The sequence below is a fragment of the Leucoraja erinacea genome, chromosome 5, assembly GCF_028641065.1.
Source record: "Leucoraja erinacea ecotype New England chromosome 5, Leri_hhj_1, whole genome shotgun sequence".
In the NCBI taxonomy this organism is placed as follows: Eukaryota; Metazoa; Chordata; class Chondrichthyes; order Rajiformes; family Rajidae; genus Leucoraja; species Leucoraja erinaceus.
This window is the reverse complement of record NC_073381.1, coordinates 36,224,001-36,250,460: the sequence shown is the minus strand read 5'-3', so window position 1 is coordinate 36,250,460 and position 26,460 is coordinate 36,224,001. Positions and strand designations below refer to the sequence as shown.

Here is a 26,460-nt window from a genome sequence, read left to right as displayed (position 1 = left end):
GATCTGTCACAGGAAGGGGTTTCATCCTGTAACTCCTCTTTCAATTCTTTCTATAACGATTAGCCATCTTTACATTTAAACTCCAAACACTTCCTCAGTTCAATATCACATCATGTATATTTGTTGCTCTTTTTCTGCATGAATAATAGAGAACAAACCATTAGAATTCCTTCCTTACAACAATGGGTTATGATCATGTGCATTTGACCCATGAGACAGAATTTATTCAAGGGTGATATGAAATCAGAAAAAAAAAGCAAAATATTATGAACAAATGTGAAAATTATATAAAAATACCATTATTTTTTCCTCTGCACTTCATATGACTAATCTAAGATCAGACAATGGTAATGACCTAACAGGAATGGTAATTTACATGTTTCCATATAACCACTTTTTGAGAGCATTCCTATACTTCTCCAGTGTTACAAAAATCAAAAGGATTCCACAGTTTGCAGTTCTATGAGCTACCAGATTCCAGGAAGTGAAGAAAAAATACTCTTTCTTGCATTCTAAGACTCTCCCAGAAGGACCTGTGTAAATGTTGGACTCTCATGCAGTTAACATGCACATGTGAAAGTTAAATTATTTATTGTGTTTTATATTACCGTGGATAAAGTTCTTCCAACTGTGAAATCTTTTGTTTTCCCTGCAGTCTGACTTTTTATAAATGTCTTCCATTTTGGTAATGCAGACATCCATAAGCAGGTTCCTGTGTTTATGGCTGATCATTGTTCCTATGCCATACTTACTTGGGCATTTAGGGCAACAGCTAGTTTAGAATGTCAGCATTTCCTTATACACATTCTAGTCCTGGATCTGTTGATAGATTCCAACTAGTGAATCTGTTAGTATGTTCTGGTATTTCATGGACTTGCTAAGACAACCCTGTGCCAAAAATTAGTTTAGTTTAGTTTAGTTTATTGTCATGTGCATCGAGCAACAGTGAAAAGCTTTTGTTGCATGCTAACCAATCAACAGAAACATTGTACATGATTGCAATCAAGCAGTCCACAGTGGACAGCTACAGGATAAAGGGTATAATGTTTAGTGTAAGATGAAATCCAGTAAGTTCCGATGTTGGATGGAGCTGATATAAACCCATGTTGTGATGTATCCTGATAAAATGTTGTCTAAGGTGCATCTGTAGAAACTCGCTGGTGCGAGTTGTTGGGGATGTGCCAAACTTCCTAAGCCTTCTAAGGAAGTTGAGGCATTGTTGTGCTTTCTTGGCCATTGCTTAGTTTACATAATTTTTTGAAGAATTGCATAATCGTTGGGGATAATTAGTTTGCAGAGCTGCTATTGTGTCGTTATGCGATCAACTATAGTTCTACTGTTTCCCTGCAATATACTAAACTGTGTACCACAAAACAAACTGCTGAAGGATTACTCAGTGTGTTGAGCAACACACTGCCCTTGGGCAGGTGACCATAATATGGTTGAGTTCTTCATTAGGATGGAGAGTGACATTGTTAATACAGAAACAAGGGTCCTGAACTTAAAGAAAGGTGACTTTGAGCGTATGAAACGTGAATTGGCCAAGATAGACTGGCAATTGATTCTTAAAGGGTTGACAGTGGATATGCAATGGAAGGCATTTAAAAACTGGGAAGGGGTAATGCATCCGTAGATAACAAGGGAAATCAGGGATAGTATCAAAACAAAAGATGAAGCGTACAAATTAGCCAGAAAAAGCAGCCTACCAGAGGACTTGGAGAAATTCAGAGTCCAGCAGAGGAGGACAAAAGGCTTAATTAGGAAAAGGAAAATAGATTATGAAAGAAAACTGGCAGGGATCATAAAAACTGTCTGCAAAAGTTTTTATAGATATGTGCAGAGGAAAAGATTAGTTAAAATAAATGTAGGTCCCTTGCAGTCAGAAACAGGCGAATTGATCATGGGGAACAAGGACATGGCAGACCAATTGAATAACTACTTTGGTTCTGTCTTCACTAAGGAAGACATAAATAATCTGCCGGAAATAGCAAGGGACCGCGGGTTAAATGAGATGGAGGAACTGAGTGAAATCCAGGTTAGCCGGGAAGTGGTGTTAGGTAAATTGAATGGATTAAAGGCCGATAAATCCCCAGGACCAGATAAGTTGCATCCCAGAGTACTTAAGGAAGTAGCCGCAGAAATAGTGGAAGCATTAGTGATAATTTTTCAAAACTCTTTAGATTCTGGAGTAGTTCCTGTGGACTGGAGGGTAGCTAATGTAACCCCACTTTTTAAAAAGAGAGGGAGAGAGAAAACGGGGAATTACAGACCAGTTAGTCTAACATCGGTGGTGGGGAAAATTCTGGAGTCAGTTATTAAAGATGGGATAACAGCACATTTGGAAAGTGGTGAATTCATTGGACAAAGTCAGCATGGATTTATGAAAGGTAAATCATGTCTGACGAATCTTATAGCATTTTTCGAGGATGTAACTAGTAGAGTGGATAAGGGAGAACCAGTGGATGTGTTATATCTGGACTTTCAGAAGGCTTTCGACAAGGTCCCACATAAGAGATTAGTATGCAAACTTAAAGCACACGGTATTGGGGGTTCAGTATTGATGTTGATAGAGAACTGGCTGGCAGACAGGAAGCAAAGAGTAGGAGTAAACGGGTCCTTTTCACAATGGCAGGCAGTGACTAGTGGGGTACCGCAAGGCTCAGTGCTGGGACCCTAGCTATTTACAATATATATTAATGATCTGGATGAGGGAATTGAATACAACATCTCCAAGTTTGCGGATGACACGAAGCTGGGGGGCAGTGTTAGCTGTGAGGAGGATGCTAGGAGGCTGCAAGGTGACTTGGATAGGTTGGGTGAGTGGGCAAATGCATGGCAGATGCAGTATAATGTGGATAAATGTGAGGTTATCCACTTTGGTGGCAAAAACAGGAAAGTAGACTATTATCTGAATGGTGGCAGATTAGGAAAAGGGGAGATGCAACGAGACTGGGTGTCATGGTACACCAGTCATTGAAAGTAGGCATGCAGGTGCAGCAGGCAGTGAAGAAAGCAAATGGTATGTTAGCATTCATAGCAAAAGGATTTGAGTATAAGAGCAGGGAGGTTCTACTGCAGTTGTACAGGGTCTTGGTGAGACCACACCTGGAGTATTGCGTATAGTTTTGGTCTCCTAATCTGAGGAAAGACATTCTTGCCATAGAGGGAGTACAGAGAAGGTTCACCAGATTGATTCCTGGGATGGCAGGGCTTTCATATGAAGAAAGACTGGATAGACTCGGCTTGTACACGCTAGAATTTAGAAGATTGAGTGGGAATCTTATAGAAACTTACAAAATTCTTAAGGGGTTGGACAGGCTAGAAGCAGGAAGATTATTCCCGATGTTGGGGAAGTCCAGAACAAGGGGTCACAGTTTAAGGATAAGAGGGAAGTCTTTTAGGACCGAGATGAGAAAATCATTTTTTACACAGAGAGGGGTGAATCTGTGGAATTCTCTGCCACAGAAGGTAGTTGATATAAATAATATAGTTACTGCGTCGTTTTTTCGCGAAGATGTAAAAACACACACATATACACACATACAAGATCGGCATTTTAGAGTTATACTAGACCAAGTGGGACCCGTTGGGTCCCGTCCCCTCAATGCTTGGTTGCGGGGGAGAGGCGGCCAGAAATAGAGAGATTAAAATTACCCCTCAAAATGATTCTTAAAAGTAACTTTTAAGAGTAGTTTTAAGGGTAGTTTAATTTCTCCTTTTCTGTCTAAGTACATGTGTCATTGGTCTTTGTGGAAAAAATAATTTATCCATGCAAAACAATTCCTTCAGTCATGTTTGAGATCAATTTAAATTGGTTCATGGATAAATGAATATGGTTCATTATTAATGTCATGTGTAAACTCCACTGTGGTAACTTTAAGGATTATTAATGTATATGTAATGTATATAATGTAATTAGCATATGTTATGTCTTGTGCGAGGGGATGAATGCGCTGGAGGAGACTCAGTGGCGTCCTGCAATAAAGAAGTTTGCTAGTTTACTCCTGTATCTGAGAGTTATTTTGAGTCAGTTCCAAGTACCCAAAATACTCTACAATTGGCGACGAGGGTGGGATAGAGGTTGTGAACTCACCCACAGGACTGTTTTGCAACACGCAGGATTGTTTAACAGTTTGAACTGTAGATACGGAGCTGTGTCGCAGTTGTTTGCGAGCGGGACAAGAGAGGCCTGCAGATCCCTCTATGCCGGGGACTGCATTTAAAACATCAGCTGTACAAGTCGGCGAGTTTTGTCAGGCTATCTCTATGTTGTGTCTACGTGGCAAGATGTCGTCCTTCGGATTGTTACTCATTTTAGACTGAGTTGTTTTCTTTTTGTCAAATTCCTCAAGCTGAATAATCTTTGTATAGGTTTTAGGTGAATTGTTACACCAAAACACACAACAACAGTACAAAGAGGATAAAAGAACAGAAAAGGAAAGAAGAAGGACTGTCAGAAAAAAATAAGGTTGTGTTTGGAAAAAAAAGTGGAACGGCACCAAGGCAAAAGATTTGGCGCCAAACGGTTTTGGATTGGCGCCAAAGAAAAGCAAGGTCGGAACAGGAAGCAAGGAAAACAAGTGGGGCAGTAAGTAAGTGTCACCGAAGAAAGCAGCCGAAAGCTGGAAGCCTAACCAGCAGGACAGCGACGGTGTCAACTTACCTGGAACATTTTCCAGGGCTGTTTAGCCAAGGCAAAGGGGCAGAAGAGGCCCAGCAGCTGCCACCGACTTCGGACGTTTTCCAGGGCTGTGTAGCCCACAGCCAGGCCCAGGAGCCGCCAACGACGTCGAGTGAGGGCCTAGTACCGGGTAGGTCACGGGCAGGTCCAGTGAAGCCACCGACGAAACGAAGTCAGCCCGGCTGGGAGAAGAGCCAGCCCATTGAAGGGAGAAAGCCGGCCGCGTGAGAAGTGGACCAGCAGCGAGAAAAAAAAGCCCGGCCACGCGTGAGAAGTAGACCGGTCGTGAGAGAAAGCCCGGTCACAAGAGACGGCCTTGAGCAGAGAAAGCCTGGTCGGGAGCAGAGTCAGCCCGACCGTGAGCAGAAGAGAGGGTCCGGCCGCGCAAGAGAAGCGGACTGGCCGAGGGGGAAAGCCCGGACGTGAGAGGAAGTCCAGCCCCGAGCAAAGAGTGGGTCCGCATGAGAGAAGCAGGACAGCACTCAAGCACTTCAGCCCAGTCAGGAAAAGTAACGGTGAAGCCTGGAGGAGCCAGCAAAGCAACAAAAGTGGAGGTCTGGCGAGGCCAACAGCAAAAGTACCGGTGGGGACAGCTCGAGAGGTCGAGAAGGCACCGGAGTCCATAGGCCGACAAGCTGGACCGGTGAAATTCTTCAAAGTAAAAGCAGGACTGTAGAATGTAATGCGTTGTTCACTATTCCTTCACAGTAAAAGCGGGACTGTTTGGATGTAATGCATTGGTCACTGTTATTAATAGTAAATCTGTGTGCGTAGCAGGAATATGGTTAAAATGTTCTAAATGTCTATTAACATGAAATGTTGGTTAATAGTATAAATCTATTATTATAAGAATTAATAATAGTCAGTGGGCTGGATCACTTCTTAGTGTGTAGAAGGATTAAGTCTAGTGCAGAATACACAGTGAGAGAAAAGAAGATAGTGCACCTGAATAGCAACAGGTAGCATGGCTTTTCAAATTGTAGGAAACGTGCCGCAGTTAGATTATGGGTGTAATTTTGTGAAATGGACCAAAGTCTTGTAGGCTTGTTTCATTTCCAATGATATCGCTGCAGAGGAGAAGAAGAGAGCATGGTTCATATTAGGCTTAGGAAGAGAGGGTTATCAAACCTTACGTATGTTACTCCTGCCAGCAAAGCCCACAGATAAAATGTATGAGGAGTGTAAGGAGGCTTTAATGGCTCATTTCTCGCCAAAACCTCCAAGGGTATCCAGAGACAAGGAGCCTGAACTAAAGAGGGCAGAGAGTCGCTCAAAGGACAAAGGTCAAGTGCAAAAGGACAACGGTCAAGTGCAAAAGGACAAAGGTCAAATGCAAAAGGACAAAGGTCAATTGCAAAAGGACAAAGGTCAAATGCAAAAGGACAAAGGTCAAGTGCAAAAGGACAAAGGTCAAGTGTAAAAGGACAAAGGACAAAGGTCAAGTGCTAAGGGACACAAGTCAAGTGCAAAATGACACAGGTCAAGTGCTAAGGGACAAAGGGCAAATGCAAAGTGGCAGAAGTCAAAGGCAAAGAGAAAATGCCATCCAAAGGGCAACCCTAGCTATTCAAGCTGCATTCAGGGGTATGAATGTACGGAAAGAAATCTGGTACAAACAGAAGGCAGCAACGGTAATACAAGCAGCATTTAGAAGGCACATAGTATACCATCAATACAAGGCAATGAGATTGGCAGCTATAATAGTGCAAACCCATTATAGGGCACACTTTCAAATGGAAAGTGATCGCAAAACTTACATGAAGGTACGCAGAAGCGTTGTACTGCTTCAGGCAGCCTACCGTGGAATGCTTGTTCGAAGGCAACTGCGGGGCATGCATAAATCTGTCAAGGTCATACAGACTTATTATCAGATGTATAAACAGCGTCAGTATTTTAAGAAACTACGCTGGTCTGCCATTGCGGTAGAGCAACGATACAGAGCATGCCAGATAAGAGATGTCTAAGTGAGACTGTATAAGAGTTTGAGAGAAGCAGTGATTTGTATTTAGGCCTTATACCGTGGGATCAAAGCCAGAGTATTGGTAGAGAAAACCAAGGCAGCACGCCGTATTAAGTCATTCATAGGAATGTGCATCACAAAAGCATTTCTTGATGCAAAGGGCGGCTGTAATCACTCTGCAAGCTGCATACCGTGGTTACCGATTAAGGGTACGGTACAGAGCTATGCGACAAGCAGTCATTTCGATCCAGAGATGGTACAAAGCATGTAAAATAGGGCATTCCCAGTTTGTGCAATATCAGTCAATGAGGGATGCAACTATTACCATTCAAACTGCCTACAAGAGTATGGTGGTTAAACAAAAGAGATCTACTGTAAAAGTGCATTCAGTACTCCGTATGAGTTGGTATAGGAAAGACCTAAGGAGACAAATAGACGCACAACAGAAAAGGCTGAAACGATACAAAAGACTTAAACGATATAGGAAAGACTTCCTCAAACCAATTTATACAGCAGTTGTAGTGCAGTATCACTACCGTGCTTATGTAGTAAGAGAAATATACAGAGTGCAAATCAAAGCCACTGCTGCATTGCAAGGACAGTATAGATCCTACTTCCTGATGAATAACCAGAAAGGTGATTTAAGAAGACAAATAGACGAACAGCAAAAAAGGCTTAAACGTTGCAAAGAACGGTTAAATAAATGTGTGACGATGAGCAAAACATTGTTAATAGAAAAGTCTAAAGAAGAGAGGCTTGTCGGTCGAGACAAAAGTATGCAGGACCGATTGCGATTAGGACACTTCAGTATAGTCCAGCATGGAGCTTCCTTCACTGAGCAAAAGACAAATGTTTATGCATTGCAGAATGTCATTATACAACAAGAGCAGATAAATACGTAGCGCCAGGAAATTGAGCGACAGAGAGCGACTGAAAAACGAAAACCTGCAGTTATTTGTCAGATCTCACCTACAGATAAAGAACAGAAACAGAGGAAATGTTAACTTTAGCAGAATTTCAAGAACAGGAAGAAATCTGCAAATTAGATTAGGATATTTAAAAAGGGAAGAGGCAGAGATACAGGTAGAGCTAGAGTGATTAGAAAGATGAGTGGAATGAACCATTATAAGTGCTAAGTTTAGATACAGTTTACAGTTATGAGGATGTAATGTAAGATGACTGTAATAATATAATTTTGCAACTGTGTTAATCAATTATATTTAACGTACTAGAAATGGTGTTATTCGCCTCCAAGCTAAAGGGGGAACAGTGTAATGTATATAATGTAATTAGCATATGTTATGTCTTGTGCAAGGGGACGCATGCGCTGGAGGAGACTCAGAATGGCGTCCAGCAATAAAGAAGCTTGCTAGTTTACTCCTGTATCTGAGAGTTCTTTTGAGTCAGTTCCAAGTACACAAAATACACAACAGTCATGTTTGAGATCAATTTAAATTGGTTCATGGATAAATTAATATGGTTCATTATTAATGTCATGTGTAAACTCCACTGTGATAACTTTAAGGATTATTCTCCAAAAAGTTAATATAAAGTCCGACCAAGTACGTATATGTTGACGAATCTGGGGATGAGGTGCTGGGATGGGGAGTCACGCATGGGTCAGCCTTTGATTTAAAATTACTAACATTAATGTGCATTCTTTAAATGTGTGTAGCTTAGAACTTTATTAATAAATCAGTGGATAGTTCCATCGAATTAAAGTAAATCAGGATCTGGTGTCTATTGAAAGAATGACAAAATTCTGGAATATGTTTTTTTTTAATTGCAGCTATTAGAGCTTTTATAAAATAAAATCATTGATTATTCCACTGCCTTTGTAAATATGAAATTGAATTCAACATTCCTTCTGTAAGTAATTCAGTAGCCTGCTCAATAATCTCATCAAGTCTGTTCAGCGTTCCCTCAACATGCATATATTATGTGGTCAAGCATCCGAGTGAAACTTAAATCTGGCAGTTCTACTTACCTGACTAAATAATACTGGGTAAGGTTTTGTCTTGCCCTTTTAGAGGAAACTAGGAACGTGTAATGAGTGTGTTCTTGCCAGCATTGTCCACGTGCCAGGATAAAATGAAAACAAAATACTTCAAGAATATTCAGCTAATAAATGTTTTGTCAATTCACATCATCATTTACCAATGGCCAGACAGTCCTACATCTTGCATGCTGCGCACTCAGTACAGACTATGACCATAGTGTTTGAGGTCACTCTCCATTATCCATACCCGTGTCAGCTTGAGTCTATCAGCGTGTCTTTGATGATGGCATTCAAAGATCTTGTGTAGTCAGTTGAGTCGCTTGCCAAGGAACTACCCATGGAAGCAAAATCTTCTGGCCATGTTTCAGGCAGCATGTTTGACAACTAATTTAGTGCTAGTGACATGAAGGCTGGAGTGAATGCGAAGTAATATTACAGGCACCACTGGCTGAAGCATCCATTTTCTTGCTTGGAAACACAGTTAGTGACCATGTCTTGGACGCTAAAATGTATCTTTGTTGCTGTTGCAATAGTAGGTGCTTGATATATTGGCTGAACTGCTGCACGTATGTGACCACAATTCATAGTTGTTTTATTACCTGTTGTTTCAGTCGAGGTATGTGGATGATTACAACACTTTGACATTATTTCCTGCTATATGTGCTACTGTCCAATAATTGACCTTGCTAACTATGAACTGTATTTTGGATAAATTTAGTTCAGTTTGCAAGATGCAAAGACATTTTGGCCATCAAGTGGGACATGTGAAAGCAGCTGGCAGTAATGATGTCACAGGATCTTAGGATGGCTCCAACATGAAAGGAGACTGTTTTTACTGTTGAGCCCATACCAGGCCTCTCCATGAGCAATTTTGTTTGTCCTCCTTTACTTCCTTTCCACGACCCTGTAAATTCATAGACAAATCACCTACGATCTTGTACATCTCTGCCAAATTTCCTCTCAACCTTGTTATGCACCAGGGAAACAACCAAGCTGCTTTCTCTAGTCTAACATAAGGTGCAGCATGCTAGTGCAGCAGGTAGATTTGGGGTTGGGATGTATTGTTGGGTGTTTTAAAGTGAATTTTGATTTCTATCTAAACCATGGTCTACTTAGCCTATCTTTCCATTTGAATATCAAATGTCAGTTCAGAGACAGGCATGTACATTTTTATTGTGAATTCAGTAGGATCATCTATGTAATGGTGCTTAGTGTTTGTTCTGCTACTTGCAACACAGTGCAGGCAATATATTGTCTAAATGTTGTGTTACTGAGTATTATACGCAATGGCGTGAATAGCCTCTCACAACTTCAACAAAGTGCTGTTCAGAAGGAATGTGATTTGTTTAATGAAAATAGGACAGAAAATGGGGGTGTATCCAGCAAGCCAGGCAATATCTGTGGAGGTAGAAATAATGTTTCTGGTCAATGACCTATCATCAGAACTGGGAGAAGTTAGAGAAATAAATATTGGCTGCAGAGGAGGTGGTGGGGGGGAGAGGGTAGACTTTTAATAGGGCTGAGTGGTGATTGGAGAGGGAGGATTGAGTGGTAGTAATACTTGGGGGAGCCACAGCAGAAGGGAAAAGGCCTCAAGATCACATTGAGTGTGGAGCTGAGAGTTGATAAGAATTGACCTTGCAGTCTAAATGAAATTATTCTGCAAAGCAATTGTCCAGTTTACATTTGGATTCCCATTTGGAGACTGCATCCTAAGTGCCAAGTTCAATATACAATACTGGTAGAGATACAAGTACTTCCAACATGTCTCCTTTTCCTCAACCATGGTTTCCCCTCTGCCATACTTGACAGGACTCTCAACATTTGTTTAATTACCTGCACTTCAGCTCCCACCCCTTCCCCTTCCATTTAGACCAAGGGTGGAGTCCCCCTCCCACTACTCCCAACTCCCCTTTGAACAGATCATCCTTCCCAATTTCTGATACCTCCAAGCTCATGCAACCGCAATACACATGTTTTCCCCACTCCTTCTGCCAAATTCCCCATTCAGTATTCTAAAAGTACCATTGCTTCTAAGATACTTTAGATTACCCATCGATCATCAGCAATATCCATTGTCCACAACCCCTCTTTGTGGCAACATCTCCCATGGCGAACAAAGGCAATCCCATCTTTGCTTTACCTTTTCCATTCCCACTTTCCCAGTGAATCAGTGATTTGTTCATATTGCAGCAGACATTTTATAGTATTACCCAGAAGATTCAGGCACTTTAATTGAATTGAATTGAATATTTTGTTGTCACATGCGACATGTCACAATGAAATTATTTGATTGCTTACGCAAGGTATAAAGGGATCAGATTCAAAATTGGCTTGGCTATAGAAGACTGAAGGCAGCGGTGAAGGTATTATTCTGACCGGAGGTCTGTGTCCAGTGGTGTTATAGACTTGTAGAGCTTTGCAGCATGGAAATGGGAGTTATGCCATATAAGTTGGCATATTGGCCTAATCCTACTTGGAATATTTGGTCAGCATGGACAGTAATGATCTCTAAGAATCAGTGATGTAGCCTCTGTTTTTTGTGAAAAACACAATTTATTTGGACAACACTGGAGGTGGACTGATAGGTGAATTTGCAGATGGCACGAAAATTGTCAGTTGTGGACAATGAGGAAAGTTGTCCAAGGATTCAGCAGGCTATATACCAATCGGAAATAAGGGGAGAGAAATAGCAGACGGAGTTTAATCAGTACAAGAGTGTGGTGCGCAACTTTGAGAGGTTAAATGTAAAAGAAAACTATATAATAAGTGGTTAGAGCCTTTGGTACATTGCTGGATAGTGGGATTTTGGGGTGCAAGTCCGTAGCTCCCTGAAAACAACAGATAAAGTTGATAAGGTGGTAAAGAGAGCATACACCATTTTTTCCATCAGTTGTGATGTAGAGTACAAACGTCAGGAAGTCACACTGCAGCTGGCTGAAGGTTTAACCACATTTATAATTGGACCACATTTATAATTGTGTGTGCAGCTCTGGTTGCTCCATTACGGGAGGAATGTGAAGGCTTTGGAGAGGGTGCAGACGATGTTCATCAGAATGTTGCCTGGAATAGAGGATATTAACAATAAACTGAGGTTGGACAATCTCGGATTGTTTTTTCTGGAACATCAAGGCTGAAGGGAGAGGTGAAAGAAGTGTATAAAATGATGAGATAGCATACAGTTAGAGTAGTCAGAATGATTTTTCCAGGATTGAAAGGTCAAATATTAAAAAAAACATGGATCTACGGTGAGACGGAGTAAATTCTAAAGAAAATTCCGAAGCAACTATTTTTCCAATGTGGCAGATGCTTGGAGCCTGTGACATAAAGAGGTAGAAGCAGACACTGTATCAATGCTTGTGAGGCATTTAGACACAAGCAAGGCATAGGGAGATACGAATCACCTACGGGATAAGATTAGCAGGATCTGTTCCTGTGCTATATTTATCTATTTCTATTTTAATTGCAATATAAACACAAGTAGTCGACGATTGCTTTTCTCCAAGTCCTAATGAACTTTGTTATCACAGTTCAGCAATGTTAACAACATTAGCACCCAGTGATAAAATGCACTTAATAATCATTGAATTGGTTTGAAGTGACAGTAATAATGTTGTATTGAAGTCACAAAGTACAATTCTTGACAATAAACCCTTCCATTTATTGTAAAATGGAAATGTGTTGCTCGTTATAAAGAACTAGAAGGAGAGGATAATATCAGCACGCAGGCTATTGAAATTATTCTGAACAAAGAATCAAAGTACATGAGTATAAAATTAGAAATCGTCAAATCTAAGATTAATCTTGGATTTGAATAAATTATTTTATAGATAATTATTATTATTCTGAGAATAAGCTATCACCATGTAATTCTTATTGTAGTGATTTCCAGAAAAGAAAATCTGGGTGAAAATTGTGTAAGTATGAGACTGTTGATTATATAGATGAGGATTGATAGAGTTAGTAGAGTGTTAACTGTGCAAAAAGAGTGTTAACTGTGCAAAAAGCCACACAGTTGATATGTAACTTTTCGTCTGCTGAAATCAGAATCAGAAATAGAATGCCGTTTACAGTCATTTGAACCCAAGTTCAAACAAAATTTCATTTCTGCAGTCATACGAACAAGAAAAAACACCAAGACACACAATTAACACAATTTACACAAACATCCATCACAGTGAATCTCCAAACACCTCCTCACTGTGATGGAAGGCAAAGTCTTGTCTCTCCCCTGTTCTTTATCCTTCTCCCGATGTTAAAGCTCCCGGTGGGCGATGGTAAGTCCCGCGGCCGTTAAGGCTGCGCCGGGCGATTTAAGGCCCTACTCCGGGTCTTGATGTTGGAGCCCCCAGCGGGCGATGGTAAGTCCCGCAGCCGTTAAAGCCTCACCGGGCGATGTAAGACCCCGCTCCGGGTCGTTTTTAACCCCGTGATTCGGGCGGGCGAAGTTGCCGTTGAGGGAGCTCCGAAAAGCGGTCTCCCACCAGGGACCTGCAAGCTCCTGATTTTACCATCCATCGAGCCTGCAGCCGGAGCCCCCAAGCTCTGAAGTCGGGTCGCAGCCGCACGCCACTACAGCGCTCCGTACTCCAAAGTCGGCCAGCTCCACGATGGTGAGTCCACAGGTTCCGCAACTGGAGCCCTAGGTCGATTCTGGTTGGAGGCCGCCGACTCCATGATGTTAGGCCTAACGACAACGGCAACGAGGAATGGACAAGGAAAAAGTCGGGTCCCCATACAGGGAAGAGATTAAAAAGTCCCCCCCCCCCATCCCCATCCCCGACATATACACAGCCAAAAATAATATAAAAACAAAACCAAGACATCCACTTAACAGGACACAAAGAAAAAAAAGACAGACGGACTGTAGAGGCTGCTGCCGACAGGTGCCGCCATCCACTTGACCCATATCCCCCTAAATCTTTTCTTTCCTTGTACCTGCCCAATCCTCTCCAGTTCTTGATTACCCAACCATAGGGAAAAGGTTGTGTGCTCATGATTTTTAAAATCGCTATAAAGTTATCTTTTGGTCTATGCTGAAGGAATAAAATAGCATAAATGAGTAGCAAGGAATAAAGTAGCCTGCCCAACCTCTCCTTGCAACTTTTGAGACCTGGAGGCATGCATGTAAATCTTCTCGGCAGTCTTTCCAGTTTCAAGGCATCTTTCCTAAAGCAGACTGAGCAATACTGATTTCCACCATTCTCACTATTGGTGTGGCTACACCAACGTTTTGTACCACTACAAAGTAAGATCCCAACTTTTATTCTCGGTGGCCAGAGTGATAAAGGTCAGCATGTCAAAAACTTTCGCCACTCCGTACCACTTTCATGGGAATTATGTACAACACTCCCCTGGGCCATACCGTTCACTATGAAGATCCAGCCCTGGTTTAACTTCCCACAATGCAGCACCTCAAACATATCTGAATTCAACTTAATTTGCCATTTTTCGGTTTACTTGTCCAGTTAATCAAGATCCTGGTGTAAATCTTGATAATTACAATACTACCTATTTTAGTTTTACCTGCAAACTTACTAATGATGCCTTGAATATTCTCATCAAAGACGTCGATGTGAAGAACAAATGACAATTGGACCAGCACCGACTCGAAAGTCAGTACTAATCGCGGGCCTCCACTATAAAACAACGACCCATAATCACTCTCTTCTTCCTACCATCAAGTCAATCATGCATCCAATTAGCTAACTTTCCCTGGATCCCATGTGGTCTAACCTTTCAAGAGGCTTACCATGTGGAATGTTATCAAAGACTTTGCCGAAGGCCATATAAACAATGTCTAATACCCAATGTGTAGGAAGGAACTGCAGATGCTGGCTTAAACTGATCTTCTTCTTATCGAGTCCACACACAGGATTAGAAGTTGTTCAGCCAGAGCTGAACACACCTCTCGGCATCTGCATACAATGGTGTCTGTCTTGTCGCTTCTTGTGCTTCTTGTGCGTGGTGGTGGAAAGATTGGTGGAAACAGGGCCACGACGTGAACGCTCTTTCCTTGACCCCGCTTAAACTGATGATAGACAAAAGATGCTGAACTCAGCGGGATAAGCAGCATCTCTGGAAAGAAGGAATGGGTGGCGTTTTGTTGTCAAGACTCTTCTTCAGATTCAGATTCAGATTCAATTTTAATTGTCATTGTCAGTGTACAGTACAGAGACAACGAAATGCATTTCCTTCAGACTGGAGAGGGAGGTACATAAATAAGAAAGTGTATAGATAAGGAAGTGTAAGATGTGGGTAAACAGGACAAAGGGAATGGAGATCAAAGGAAATGTAGACTAGATCATTGTTAGTTGGGAGAAGATAACAACAAAACAAACAGAAATACAATGTAGTCAGAGACAGTAAGACTGGTCGGAAAACTGGGAAGGGGGAGGGATGGAGAGAGAGGGAAAGCAAGGGTTACTTGAAGATAGAGAAGTCAATGTTCTTACCGCTGGGTATACCTGCCTGTCCCGATGAGTTGCTCGAACATTTTTTGTCTCTTATGTCTAATACCCAACTCACACCAACTTGCTTGGTTACTTTAAAAACGTTCAAATTTGTGAGATATTATCTCCCACGCACAAAGCTATGGTGAGCATCCGCATTTAATTTCTGTCTAGAATGCATGTGTATCTTAATCCTCCATAATCTCCTCAAGGGGCTGAATGTCTTAAAACGTGTGAATGTAGATAACAACCACAGAGGTCCTGCTTAGTGGTCTATAGTCCACAGTTTTTGTGTTGCAGTTCTTCTTAAATAGAGGCACAACATTAGCCATCCTCCAGTTCCCCAGCACTTCACCAGTGGCTAACAATGCATATATCTCAGTAACATGCCTCAGTGTTCTTGGACATACCTGATCAAGCCCTGGATATTTATCTAGTTTTATACATTTTAAGACATCCAACATCACCTCGATTGTAATGCAAACTATCCCTAGATACCCCCATTAATATTCCCCAGTTCCCTGGTCTTCTTTAATCTTATTGTATTTCATGCCTCATGGCATAAGGACATGTATTTAAAAAATGGTTTTCATTTTTGCATTCTATTTTGACGTACAATAATTGGTGCTCTGATAACTTTGCCATTCTGGCCCACGATGTGATTAAGTATTATTTCATCAGCAGCTTCCTGAGAAGGGAGGTTAATAGTATCTGGGAACTCATCCACCTGGTGTGTCAGACCCAACTTGAGAAAAGAAAGAAGATGAATATACATGAATAGAAAGGATTAGTTGTAAGATTAGTGAGCACAATGGAACAAATGAAATGTAGAAAAATCCTGAATAATTTATTTTAAAAGCTTTTTCACTTCTTAACATGATATCCTAAGTATTAGTTGTCTAAACTTTGGTTAGGATGAACAAGACTTAATAAATTTAATTACAACTACATATCCAGTTCAGAAGTAACAGACAATGTTCTTTCAATGGCAATACAATACTTGGTTAGTAACATGGACAGGCACGGGAAGCTGCAGATGCTGGAATATGTGCAATAAATAAAGTGCTGGAGGATCAGCGGGTCAGCAGCAGCGGTGGAGGGAATGGGCAGACGACATTTCAAACTGGACCTTGTGTTGACCCTTCTTGCTGCCTGATCCACTGAGTTGCTCCAGCAGTTTGTTTTCTCACTTTGTTAGTATCAATTGACATTTGATTGTAAATTGCAATTTGACCTTGCTCTAAATGTTGCCTTAAGACACAAACCATTGTAAATGAATGGAAGTATGCATGTATTTCAAGATGTCGACAAACTATCCTTAATTGGGTCTGACAATTCCTTCATCATCTTCACATTTAACCATAAAAATACTCTTCTTCAGTAATCCATTCTCCATCAAATTTTATTTCAATTTTGCGATCCATGCAAAGACCCAATTGTCTATAATCACTCTCCCTACCCTTGCCCTTGTTTCTTCACCCCTCAAATTCTTGATCCTCCTTTCCACATTGAAAATTAATTTCTGCCTCCTTTATATTCTATATTCCTCTATATCCTCTCCCAACTTTCCACTGCTCTGACCATTGATACCACCACTGAAGGAGGTAAGGAGAATATATGCAAGGGGAAAACGTGCTTTAAAAAAAAAGGAAATGTGAAATAAACTTACAGAATTTGTTTGATCCAATTTGAAGACACAGTGCATCGGGTTTTTTTTGCATTTTTAAAGCAATGCTGTATTTTTTCTCTTTAAGATAGAGCTTGTTTGAATTTCCCTCTGATATATTTTCAATTAAATGTCACCTTAACAAGTTAAAGAAAGAAAACTCTTGACTTTTCATAGGAATTGGATTGTTTCTGTTCCTGGATTCTTTATGAAAGTAGGCATGCTGGTTATCATTAGTGAATTCAACTGTGTCTGTAAACAGTCTATCCTAATAACTTACCATCTCAATACCTTTATGTTTATTTTTGTGAGCAGAAGTGATTATTTCAATGCCTAATGAACAGACTTTTCAATTCAATGAAAAACAGAAATATGCATCATGAACAATTTAATGACTTGAATGGTATTGCAGAAAAAATTCTGCTGCCTCCTTAATAAACGGTTTACATTTAGCCAATGGCACTGTATGAAATATGGATATTAGACTACAATCCAACTGCAGCTATTTTCTCTAGCTATTTTCTAGTAAGCTATTAGCAGCTAGAGAAGAATCACTCCACGCATTCCTTCAGCATCAATCGCAAATCAGTTACAAGTGATAATAGAAGATGCTAATGAAAGGTCGTCAATGTCAAATGTTAACTTATTTCCCTCTCTATTTTAGCTGCCTGACCTGCTGAGTATTTCCAGCAATTGGTCTTCTAATTAAGTTATGTTGCGAGCTATGTAGGAATGCTGGTTCTCAATGTGGAGATATGATTATGTAGCAGTTTAACAAAAGTGTTTAAAGTATAAAGAGTTTTAGCGCAATATGTTAAGATAATCTATTTAATCTAGTCATGATCAACCAGAGAACATAAGTTTAACATGTTTAGTGAAAGTATCACAAAATTATCAGGGAAAAAAACAATGAGTTACTGAAATCTGGAATGTGTTGCCTGAAAGGTTGGTGCATGTACATTCATTAATAACATTAAAAAGGAAGATTGATAAATAACTGAAGGGAAGAAAATTGCAGACATGTGTGCAAAGAGAAAAGAAGTGGGCTAGCAGAGAAAAGAAACTGCATAAAATGGAATCTAAAACGAAAAAAATCCATTGGAAGAACTCAATAGGCCAAGTGCAGGGGCAAGGTCAACTTTACAGGCTGATACTGTTCCTGATGCAAGGTTTTGACCTGAAACATCGACTTGAAGGGTTTCGGCCTGAAACGTTGACTATTTCTTTCGCTCTATAGATGCTGCCACACCCGCTGAGTTTCTCCAGCAATTTTGTCTACATACCTTTTGACTCCAAGAGTGTTGTGCTGCTTTACATACTCTGTTCTTCCAACATTCTGCTTTGTCCAAGGAAATGGGTCTCATCGGATAAGTCTACCTGGGGATTTACACTTGCTACATAAACTGATGACTTCTTATTGAGCGTTAGCAAAAAATCACAGATAATAAACAATGCACTGAAACATTTCCATGTTGGTTGCCACCATTTGTCCCTTGCTCACCTAATTTTCATAGAATTCCTCCTCAAAGGTCAGTACTCGTGCACCTTTGCAACAAAACATGAAGGTTTTGTTATTATAAAATATCAATAGGACTTGATGCAAAAAATCCGAGTATGGTGAAATGGCCGATAAGTTTTTTATTACTTGAAATTAAAGTGAATTAGGTTTCAAATTAAACTTATTGTTATGGCTTTATCTGATGGGATAAAATTGCCAGATTGTTTAAACAAAGGTATAATCAGCAATTTATTAATGGCTGCATAATAATACATTTCCACGGGTTTTCAATTATCTGTTTTCCAAGGAGATTCCTATTTGTAAAACTGTCAAAATCAAGAGCACCTTGCAATCTGTTTTGCCCATCAACTGAAGGTGCAGATACTGAGGCTTAATTGTGTCTACTTGTCAGCCAAATAGACCATCTTCAGTGACCTCTGCTTTTGGCATGTTGGCCTTCATCCGTCAGGAAATTGAGTATAGATGTTGTCCACATGTTGTGATTGGTCCCATAGAATTGCACAACCATCGGTACATCAGATCCAGAATTAAAGTTGTACTACACTAAAATAACCTTGTGAATATTCATTATCACCCCAGATGACACGAGAAAATATTTCTGCCCAGTCATACAATTTCATTGGTTGTCACAGCCACCAAAATGATGGGTACATCTTTGAAAAGTAGTGAAATTGTTTTACATCAATGACAATTTTACATTATATGGGATCGTTGCCCGTCGTGTTGGAGTGGAGGGGGAAGGGGGTATTGTGCTGTTTGATCGCCCCCCTGCTATCTCAGGGACAGGGAGACACAGCGGCTTTTGAGACTGGTGGGCAATCACTTCCAAAGTGTCTGCCCACACAGTTAGTACACCTATCCTACACTTGTCTCCCGCACTAAGATCATCCCGCAGAGAATGATCCCAGCCTAACCCAAGAGCCATGTCACCCCAGACAGATTAATGACGTGCCCCCCCCCCCCCAACCTCTTTTCCACCTCAACTCACGCCTGGGCACCAAAGCAGCTCAGGAGGCGAACCCTGAGCTCCGTCTCACAACAATCTGATGTGCACATCCGTCCACATTCAAAGATTTCATCTCCCGTCTCCCCGCAGTGTGTAGACATGACAGTAAATTCAATTAAAACATATCAAACCTGTGTATTTCAAACAAATCATAACTGCTCTGGCACTGGATAGTATGCATTTTCCCTTTGTAGTTCACATCAATAGATGCGGCCGCGCTGAATTCTATCTTTAAAACAAAGCCACAGGATGGAGAGGTCTTCTTTAACACTGTTGCTTATTAAAACATAACACTGTTGTTTATTAAAACAAACCTTAAATCAGGATTGGCTCAAGAGTAACTCGGGAGACGAACTTGGAACATCGCAGAAATGACAAGTAAACGGCAAACTTGTCATACCCGTGGGAACTCGGTTAAACTCTTGATCATACACTTGCAATCTCGTACACAACCACGAGTCTTTCACTCGGGGTACCTCGTAGATCAGCTCCTCCCGTGAGACAGCCCTTTAAGAATGCAACATGTACTTCTTTGTTATCATTTTCCAGTCTTAAGATTTGAAACAGTACCATAGCCACTTTCACTGCCATCTGAGAAATGATGCAGCTGTGCACCTCTGATCTTACCAAAGTTTGTAGGCTTCATGCACCACCTTGAATTCTGAGATCTTGTTGAGATCTGCTAACCATTCTGTCCTTCGGTGAGAGGAAGTTTGTGTTATACTCCCATCCCATCCAAGTTTTCCTTGGAAAGATCCTGCAAAATCAACTTGGCTGGCAGTGTAAATGGTGCAAGAAATCCAAAAGGGTTGTAAACTAAACCAATCACGGATAGGATACCCCTTTTAGTACATGGTCGCTCTTGAATTGAGATTCTGAACTTGAACACATCTGTTTCAACGCACGATTGCAGTCCCAGTGCTCTTTCCATTGGTAAATTGTCTTTGTCCAAATCCAACTCCCTGGTATCTTCGGCTCTATCATCTGGTAGAATGCTTTCCATTACAACACGACTGTTGCTGATCCACTTGGAAAGCGTGAATCCTCCTTTATTGCAGAGGGAAGTCAGATGTTTTACCATTTGAATTGCTCCCTGCTCAATAGACATGGATTTGAAGCAATCATCCACATAGAAATTATTCTTCAAAGTGGATATAACTTCTTCTGGAAAGTGAACTTTATTGTCCTTTGCGGTCTTCTTTAATGCAAAGTTCGCACAACTTGGTGATGACACTGCTCCAAAGAGATGTACCTTCATACGGTATTCAACAAGATCTTGTTGTGCACCCCATCAGGCCACCATAAGAAACGCAAGTAGTCAATGTGTTTTTCTGATACTTTGACGATGAAACATCGCTCGAATATCAGCCATCAAAGCAATTGGTTCTTGTCTGAATTTAATGAAAACTCCAATGAGTGAGTTGGTAAGGTCTGGACCTTGCAGTAGTTGACAGTTCAGTGATGTTCCTTTGAAGACTGCAGCACAGTCAAAGACCACCCTCAAGGTCCCTTTCTACGCGTGATACACCCCATGGTGCGGAATGTACCAAAGCTCTCCATCACTTTGATTCAGTTGGTTTGTTGGTACCATTTCGGCATAATCATTGTCAATCATATCCTTTAGGAAGGACATATATTTCTCATGAAATTTTGTATTTTTGCCAAACTTGCATTTCAAATTCTGGGTGCGTTGCTCTGCCATACGACGATTATTCGGCAGACTAACACTTTTTTGTTTGAAAGTCCCTTCTCCTTTAAGTCCAGACAATAGTGCCCGTCTATCATCTTTACAGAGTAGTTCATAATATCCAAGAACTTTAACTTTTCCCTGGACATTTCTTCAGATTCCTTACTGGTATTTTCATTGAAGTCATGATTGTATTGCTTGATCAATAGCTTTTCTAATTTAACAGTAGATATTTGATTAAAGTAGCGGCAGGGTAGTTCTTCTGGTTCCTGCTTTCGTTGTTCTAAGGAGCCATAGATAACCCATCCTGGTAGGGTTTTCACAGAAAACGGTCCATCACATTGGCTCCTCACAATCTGTATAGGTTCCAATGCCTTCAAAGCATTGTTCCGATAAGTAGGTCAATACCAGAATTCATTTTAGATATTTTGACATCCTTCAAGTAAGGCCATTGTCTCAAGTCCTCATGTCTGGGTATATTTTGATGACCAACAGGCATGGACTCATGTGTAAACATTTCAGATATTGGTATAATGATCTTCATCCAGACTAGATATTTGCCATACTTGTAATGTAATGACTAACGCACTCCTTCTCTTCATTCATGGTACGCAAAATAATCTTAACCTCTTCTCCTGTAAGGTCCACCCTTCTCATCAAGCTTTCTGTGCAAAAGGTAGCTGAACTATGTTTCTATGTTTCTATGAACTTCCATGATCCAAAAATGCATATGTTTGCAACTGTATTCGTCTTGCTATTCCTTACCTGTACTGGTAAGATAGAGAAGATACACGCTTCTACCCCGGCCCCCAATATGAGCAGTTATCTCAGGTGAGGTGACAGCATCACTAGTAGCTGGCTTCTCCTTCTGTTCTATTTGCCCCGGCTTCTTCTTTACAGTGTGAAGTGCTTCAGGATGATTTTGCTTGCACTTATCACAAGTTATAGGACTCTCACAGTCTTTAACCATGTGTCCTTTTTTCAAACATCCAAAACAGATTCCCTTCTCCTTTAAGAAATCCAACTTTTCTTTATATTCCTTCTTCTTGAATCTTCGACACCACCTTATGGTGTGACCAACTTCAACACATAACAAACAAAATCCTTTTTGCTTGATAGTAGATACATCTCCTTTCATTCCACCTGTCGTTTCCACAGGTATTATAGCGGTAGAAAAACTGCCTGCCTTAGGTCCCAATCTTCCTTTAGTTTTAGTAAAGGTGGAACCTTAAACAGTTGCAATTGGTTTATGATCTTGAATACTCCCATGGTGTGGATCTAACATGAACCGGACTTCCCTTTCCAAGAAGTCCACCAGGCTGGTAACATGGCTACTTTGTTCTTTTCCATTATTTGGCCTGCTTTATCTCTCCACTTTTCTCTAAGTTGAACAGGCAGTTTTAGAATGATGACTCTAGTATTACTAACAAGATTCATCTCCTCCATGTGGTTGAGATTTTTCATCGAGCTACAACAACCTCTAAAAAATATCGAAAACTCACAATGCCTCCACATCTTCTGACGATATCTTTCAAGCATAAGCCTTCTTCATGTATGTGTTAGCAATCCTCTGTTTGTTAGCATAACATTCTTTAAGTAACCTCCTTGTCTCTCGATAGCCTTGGCTTTCAGGCCTATTTCTACAAGTACCTTAGCATTTCTGCTTGCGGAATATGCCATAAATCGCAAGCGCTCTTTTTCATCAGTAATTTTCATTTCTACTACTTGGTGAAACGCCATTATGAAAGCTTCATACCGCAAAGGATCACCATCATATGTATGAATTTCAATTGGTGGCAGGGTGAAAGAGAGATTTCGGTGAGCTATGAACGTTGAATTCAGCTTGATTCTTCGCCAATTCAAGGAATCCATCTTGAGATCCTTGGCTTGGCACAAACGAATAATAGACAGGCCCCTGATAATCATACTGGCTTGCTCAAGCCTGCACATCAAGCCTCGGAAAAAGGTACTGAGTTGGTGGTTTGTCCCAAGTCTCGACAGACGCCCCATCGTAATTTGCTTCGGTCTAGCACCCAGTTGCTGAGTTAAAGTTTTGTCCATCTTTTGGCTACGTGCTAGTTCCGAGTCACGAGGCTAGATATCCTCTGGCTGCAGATTTCCTTTCGCTGTTGTTTCCTTTTGAGCAGTTCCTTTTCTGTAATAAGAGCTCATCCCATCAGATGCTTTAGAACCGCATCTTGAACCCTCACTTTCCATTATCTCCTCCTTCGATTTGACAACCGCCAACTTTGTGGCTAGTTCCAGCTGTTCTTTTTTGTCGCCTCATCTCTTCTTCTTGTCACCTCATCTCTCCTTTCAGCTGTTCTTCTTGTCGCTCAATCTTATGTTTCTTCTCCAAGGCATCCGCTTCTATTGAGAGAGTGACTAGATCAGCTTCAACTTCCATTTGAGCAGAGACCTTGACGCTGAACTGGCTATAGAACCAGATTTATGTCCTGATCTTCATGTAGACACATTCAAGATACTATCTTGTGGTGTAATCTCCTCTTCCATTTCAGCACCTTGTTGCATCGCACTTTCAACTGTACCATAAATAAGTTGTCCGATTTTGACACCTTGCTGAGTAGCATCTCCTTCTATAACACACGCTGTCCTTTGTTCAATTTCAGCTAACCATCTCTTGGCATCTTCCATAGAATCATCAAATAACTTCACCTTTTTTTCAAACCACTGGATATATCTATCGCATTCCTCCTCAGGCAGTGATAAACCCAGCAATGACTCGTGGCTTTCATCGACCTCATGGCAGAGGTTGATTAATTGAACCAGATTAGATTGTACTTTCTTCACGTTCTCATTTGATTCCATTAGTTTCTTCTGGTTTTCAATTGATTTGTTAACCTGTTTCCATAACTGGTTTCTCTCCTTCTGGGTTCTCTCCTTTTTTTCAGGTAGGCAACTCGGGCCTTACCTGCTTCTTCAAAATACATGAGTTCTTTGCAGCCTTCAATTGACTCGTTAACTTGTTCCCATATCGAGTTTCCCTCGTTCTGGTAGCTTTCCAGATAAGCTGCTTGTCCTTGGCTGAGCTTGACATCTCTCATCTCATCTCATCTCTTGGCTTCTCTCTGCCACCTTGTGGCTCTTCTGCCTCACCTGCTCTATCTTGCTCCATGGATTTTCCAGACTCTTTTTAACTTCTGCAACTTCTAAAAAACACAACATTGATTTTTACTTTCACAGCCTCTTATTAAGAAGCTGTTCTGAATTAAAGCATTCCAGCTTTTAAATTCACAGCATAATTAAAAAGCTGTTCTACTCACAATTTTGGAAGTTTTCCTCCCTTAGATAAGTCATGTGGCTGTCCATAAATCTCGAAGCCAATCCCTGGCTAAGATCTATTTTCTTCAGTTCCTCTTCCTAGGAACTGGTCTTCAGTTCCTCTTCTGGAACTAATTCTTCTGGCAATAATCTCTCTCCGGAGATCCAGCCCAACCTTCTGCCCCTCTTCTTTGGGGCCAATTCTTCTACCTCCTGTCCGTAAGGTAGCTTTTGACTAGATGTAGTGGCAGATTATTATATCGTTCAAAGTAATTTTTACTTCTAGCCACTATGTTGACGACAATTGGGTAAGGTGATAGCTTCGGTACGCATGGGAGCTCTCCACGAGACATTCAAAGCCATCCAAATATAAATCTTCAAAACACCGTCTCTTGATTATTAATTGTCTTTAAGTTTCTTTATTGTCGTAGTAAAAACAGTGAGATATTCATCCAAACTTCTTCTTGTTTAAGAACATTTTAATCTTACTCGTAGTCAAACTCATGCATGGCAGAACTCCGGCATGGTCAAAGCTGTGCCTTCCCCCCATGCTTCTTCAATTACACTAAAAACTACTAGCGTCTGCGCAAAAATCACAGCAGCAACACGGCTCCGACTACGTAATAAATCCCACCCACATACAGGCAGAAAAAAGTTAAAGGCGAATTGCCATAATTTATAACATACTGAGTTAAGCCAAATGGCCACTACAGTCACTAAAGCAATAATTCCCTCCTCACATGAATCTATCCATGGTAGCTTGAAAAATCTTGGGCATCTAATTATCTCTACATAATAACTTTGTATGTCTGCATGTTTGTGGTCAAGTCCATTCTGCATCAGATGAAGGGTACTGACCTGAAATGTCATTGGTCTATTTCCACTTATGCTGTCTGACCCATTGAACTGTTCATCATTGGTTCCTTTAATGTGACTTCAGAGTCTCCACACAGCTGCATTAGTTTATCCACCTTGTTCAAAACAACTATTGGCACATCCTGTTCTTGTCAGTTTCACAAGCACACAGAACTATCTAACTTGTCCAATTGCTTTTCAACGTAATACTTTGTAATATACAGACTGGTCTGGGCTGATGCATATGTGTGGATACCTTCTAACTGCAGTATTAATATCTTTGAATACGTTATCAGGTGTTTTCAATAATGAGGCATCTTCAGTGAAAACAATTCTTCCCAACTAGCTTCCCTTCTCCATTAATGTTTCTTGTTTTTGTAGGTTGCTGCAATGATGTATTGTTTGTTCTCACTGTTCATTGCATTACACAGTGCAATCCATTTGTTTTGATGTCTGTAAATCCTTACATGAATGTTTTCAGTTTGGCACTGCTTTGTCTTGATGAATTTGCTCGAATACAGTAATGCCCCTGTCCCACTTAGGAAACCTGAACGGAAACCTCTGGAGACTTTGTGCCCCACCCAAGGTTTCCTTGCGGTTCCCAGAGGTTGCAGGTGGTTGCCGGAGGTTGCAGGTAGTGGAAGCAGGTAAGGAGGCTGACAAAAACTTCCGGGAACCGCACGGAAACCTTGTGTGGGGCGCAAAGTCTCCAGAGGTTTCCGTTCAGGTTTCCTAAGTGGGACAGGGGCATAAGTGTGTTGACTCATATCAAGGTCTTCAGTGCCATTAATTTGATGTCAATAAGTTATTAAGAGTCTACCTGTTTATTACCCTTTTGCTTGTAGCAGAGATCCCATTTGATCACTTCCTCATTGTCTGAATAAACTTTAAAACTACAAAATGTTTGTGTTGTTTTGAATTACAGCTGAAGTTGCTTTTGTGGCTTGGCTTTCCTGTGGATTTGCACGGTGTTGAAATATATCCGTTGATAAATTATAGAACGATAGACTCTGGAGCACAATAGTACTTGTTTGAAATCATGCTTGAGTAATATGAAAAAAATGGTCGAATTAATGGTTAGAAATATTGCTCTGTATCTTCACTGCCTGTGAAATTAAACTGCTTAATCATTTGTTTCTGGCATATATTTTGCACTTGTTTGCTCTCTTTACATTTAATAGAAAATGGGAAATATGTAAGAGGGTATATGCAAATAAAATGTCCAGTTCAGATTACATGAGATTCGTATTTTAACATTCATGGATTTTGCCATCGGCTGTGCAGATATATCCTTAACATACACAGACTGTTTTTGGGAATGATGAGTTCTGCTATTTATGAGACGATGGTAAA

The 26,460-nt window shown here is 40.7% G+C and overlaps 1 protein-coding gene across 2 annotated transcripts in view; it reads left to right on the top strand.

The window, feature by feature from the left end:
- Window positions 1-26,460, top strand: part of LOC129697127 (kelch-like protein 29) — a 388,072-nt gene that overhangs the window by 164,795 nt on the left and 196,817 nt on the right. The gene's annotated exons all lie outside the window — the stretch shown is intronic.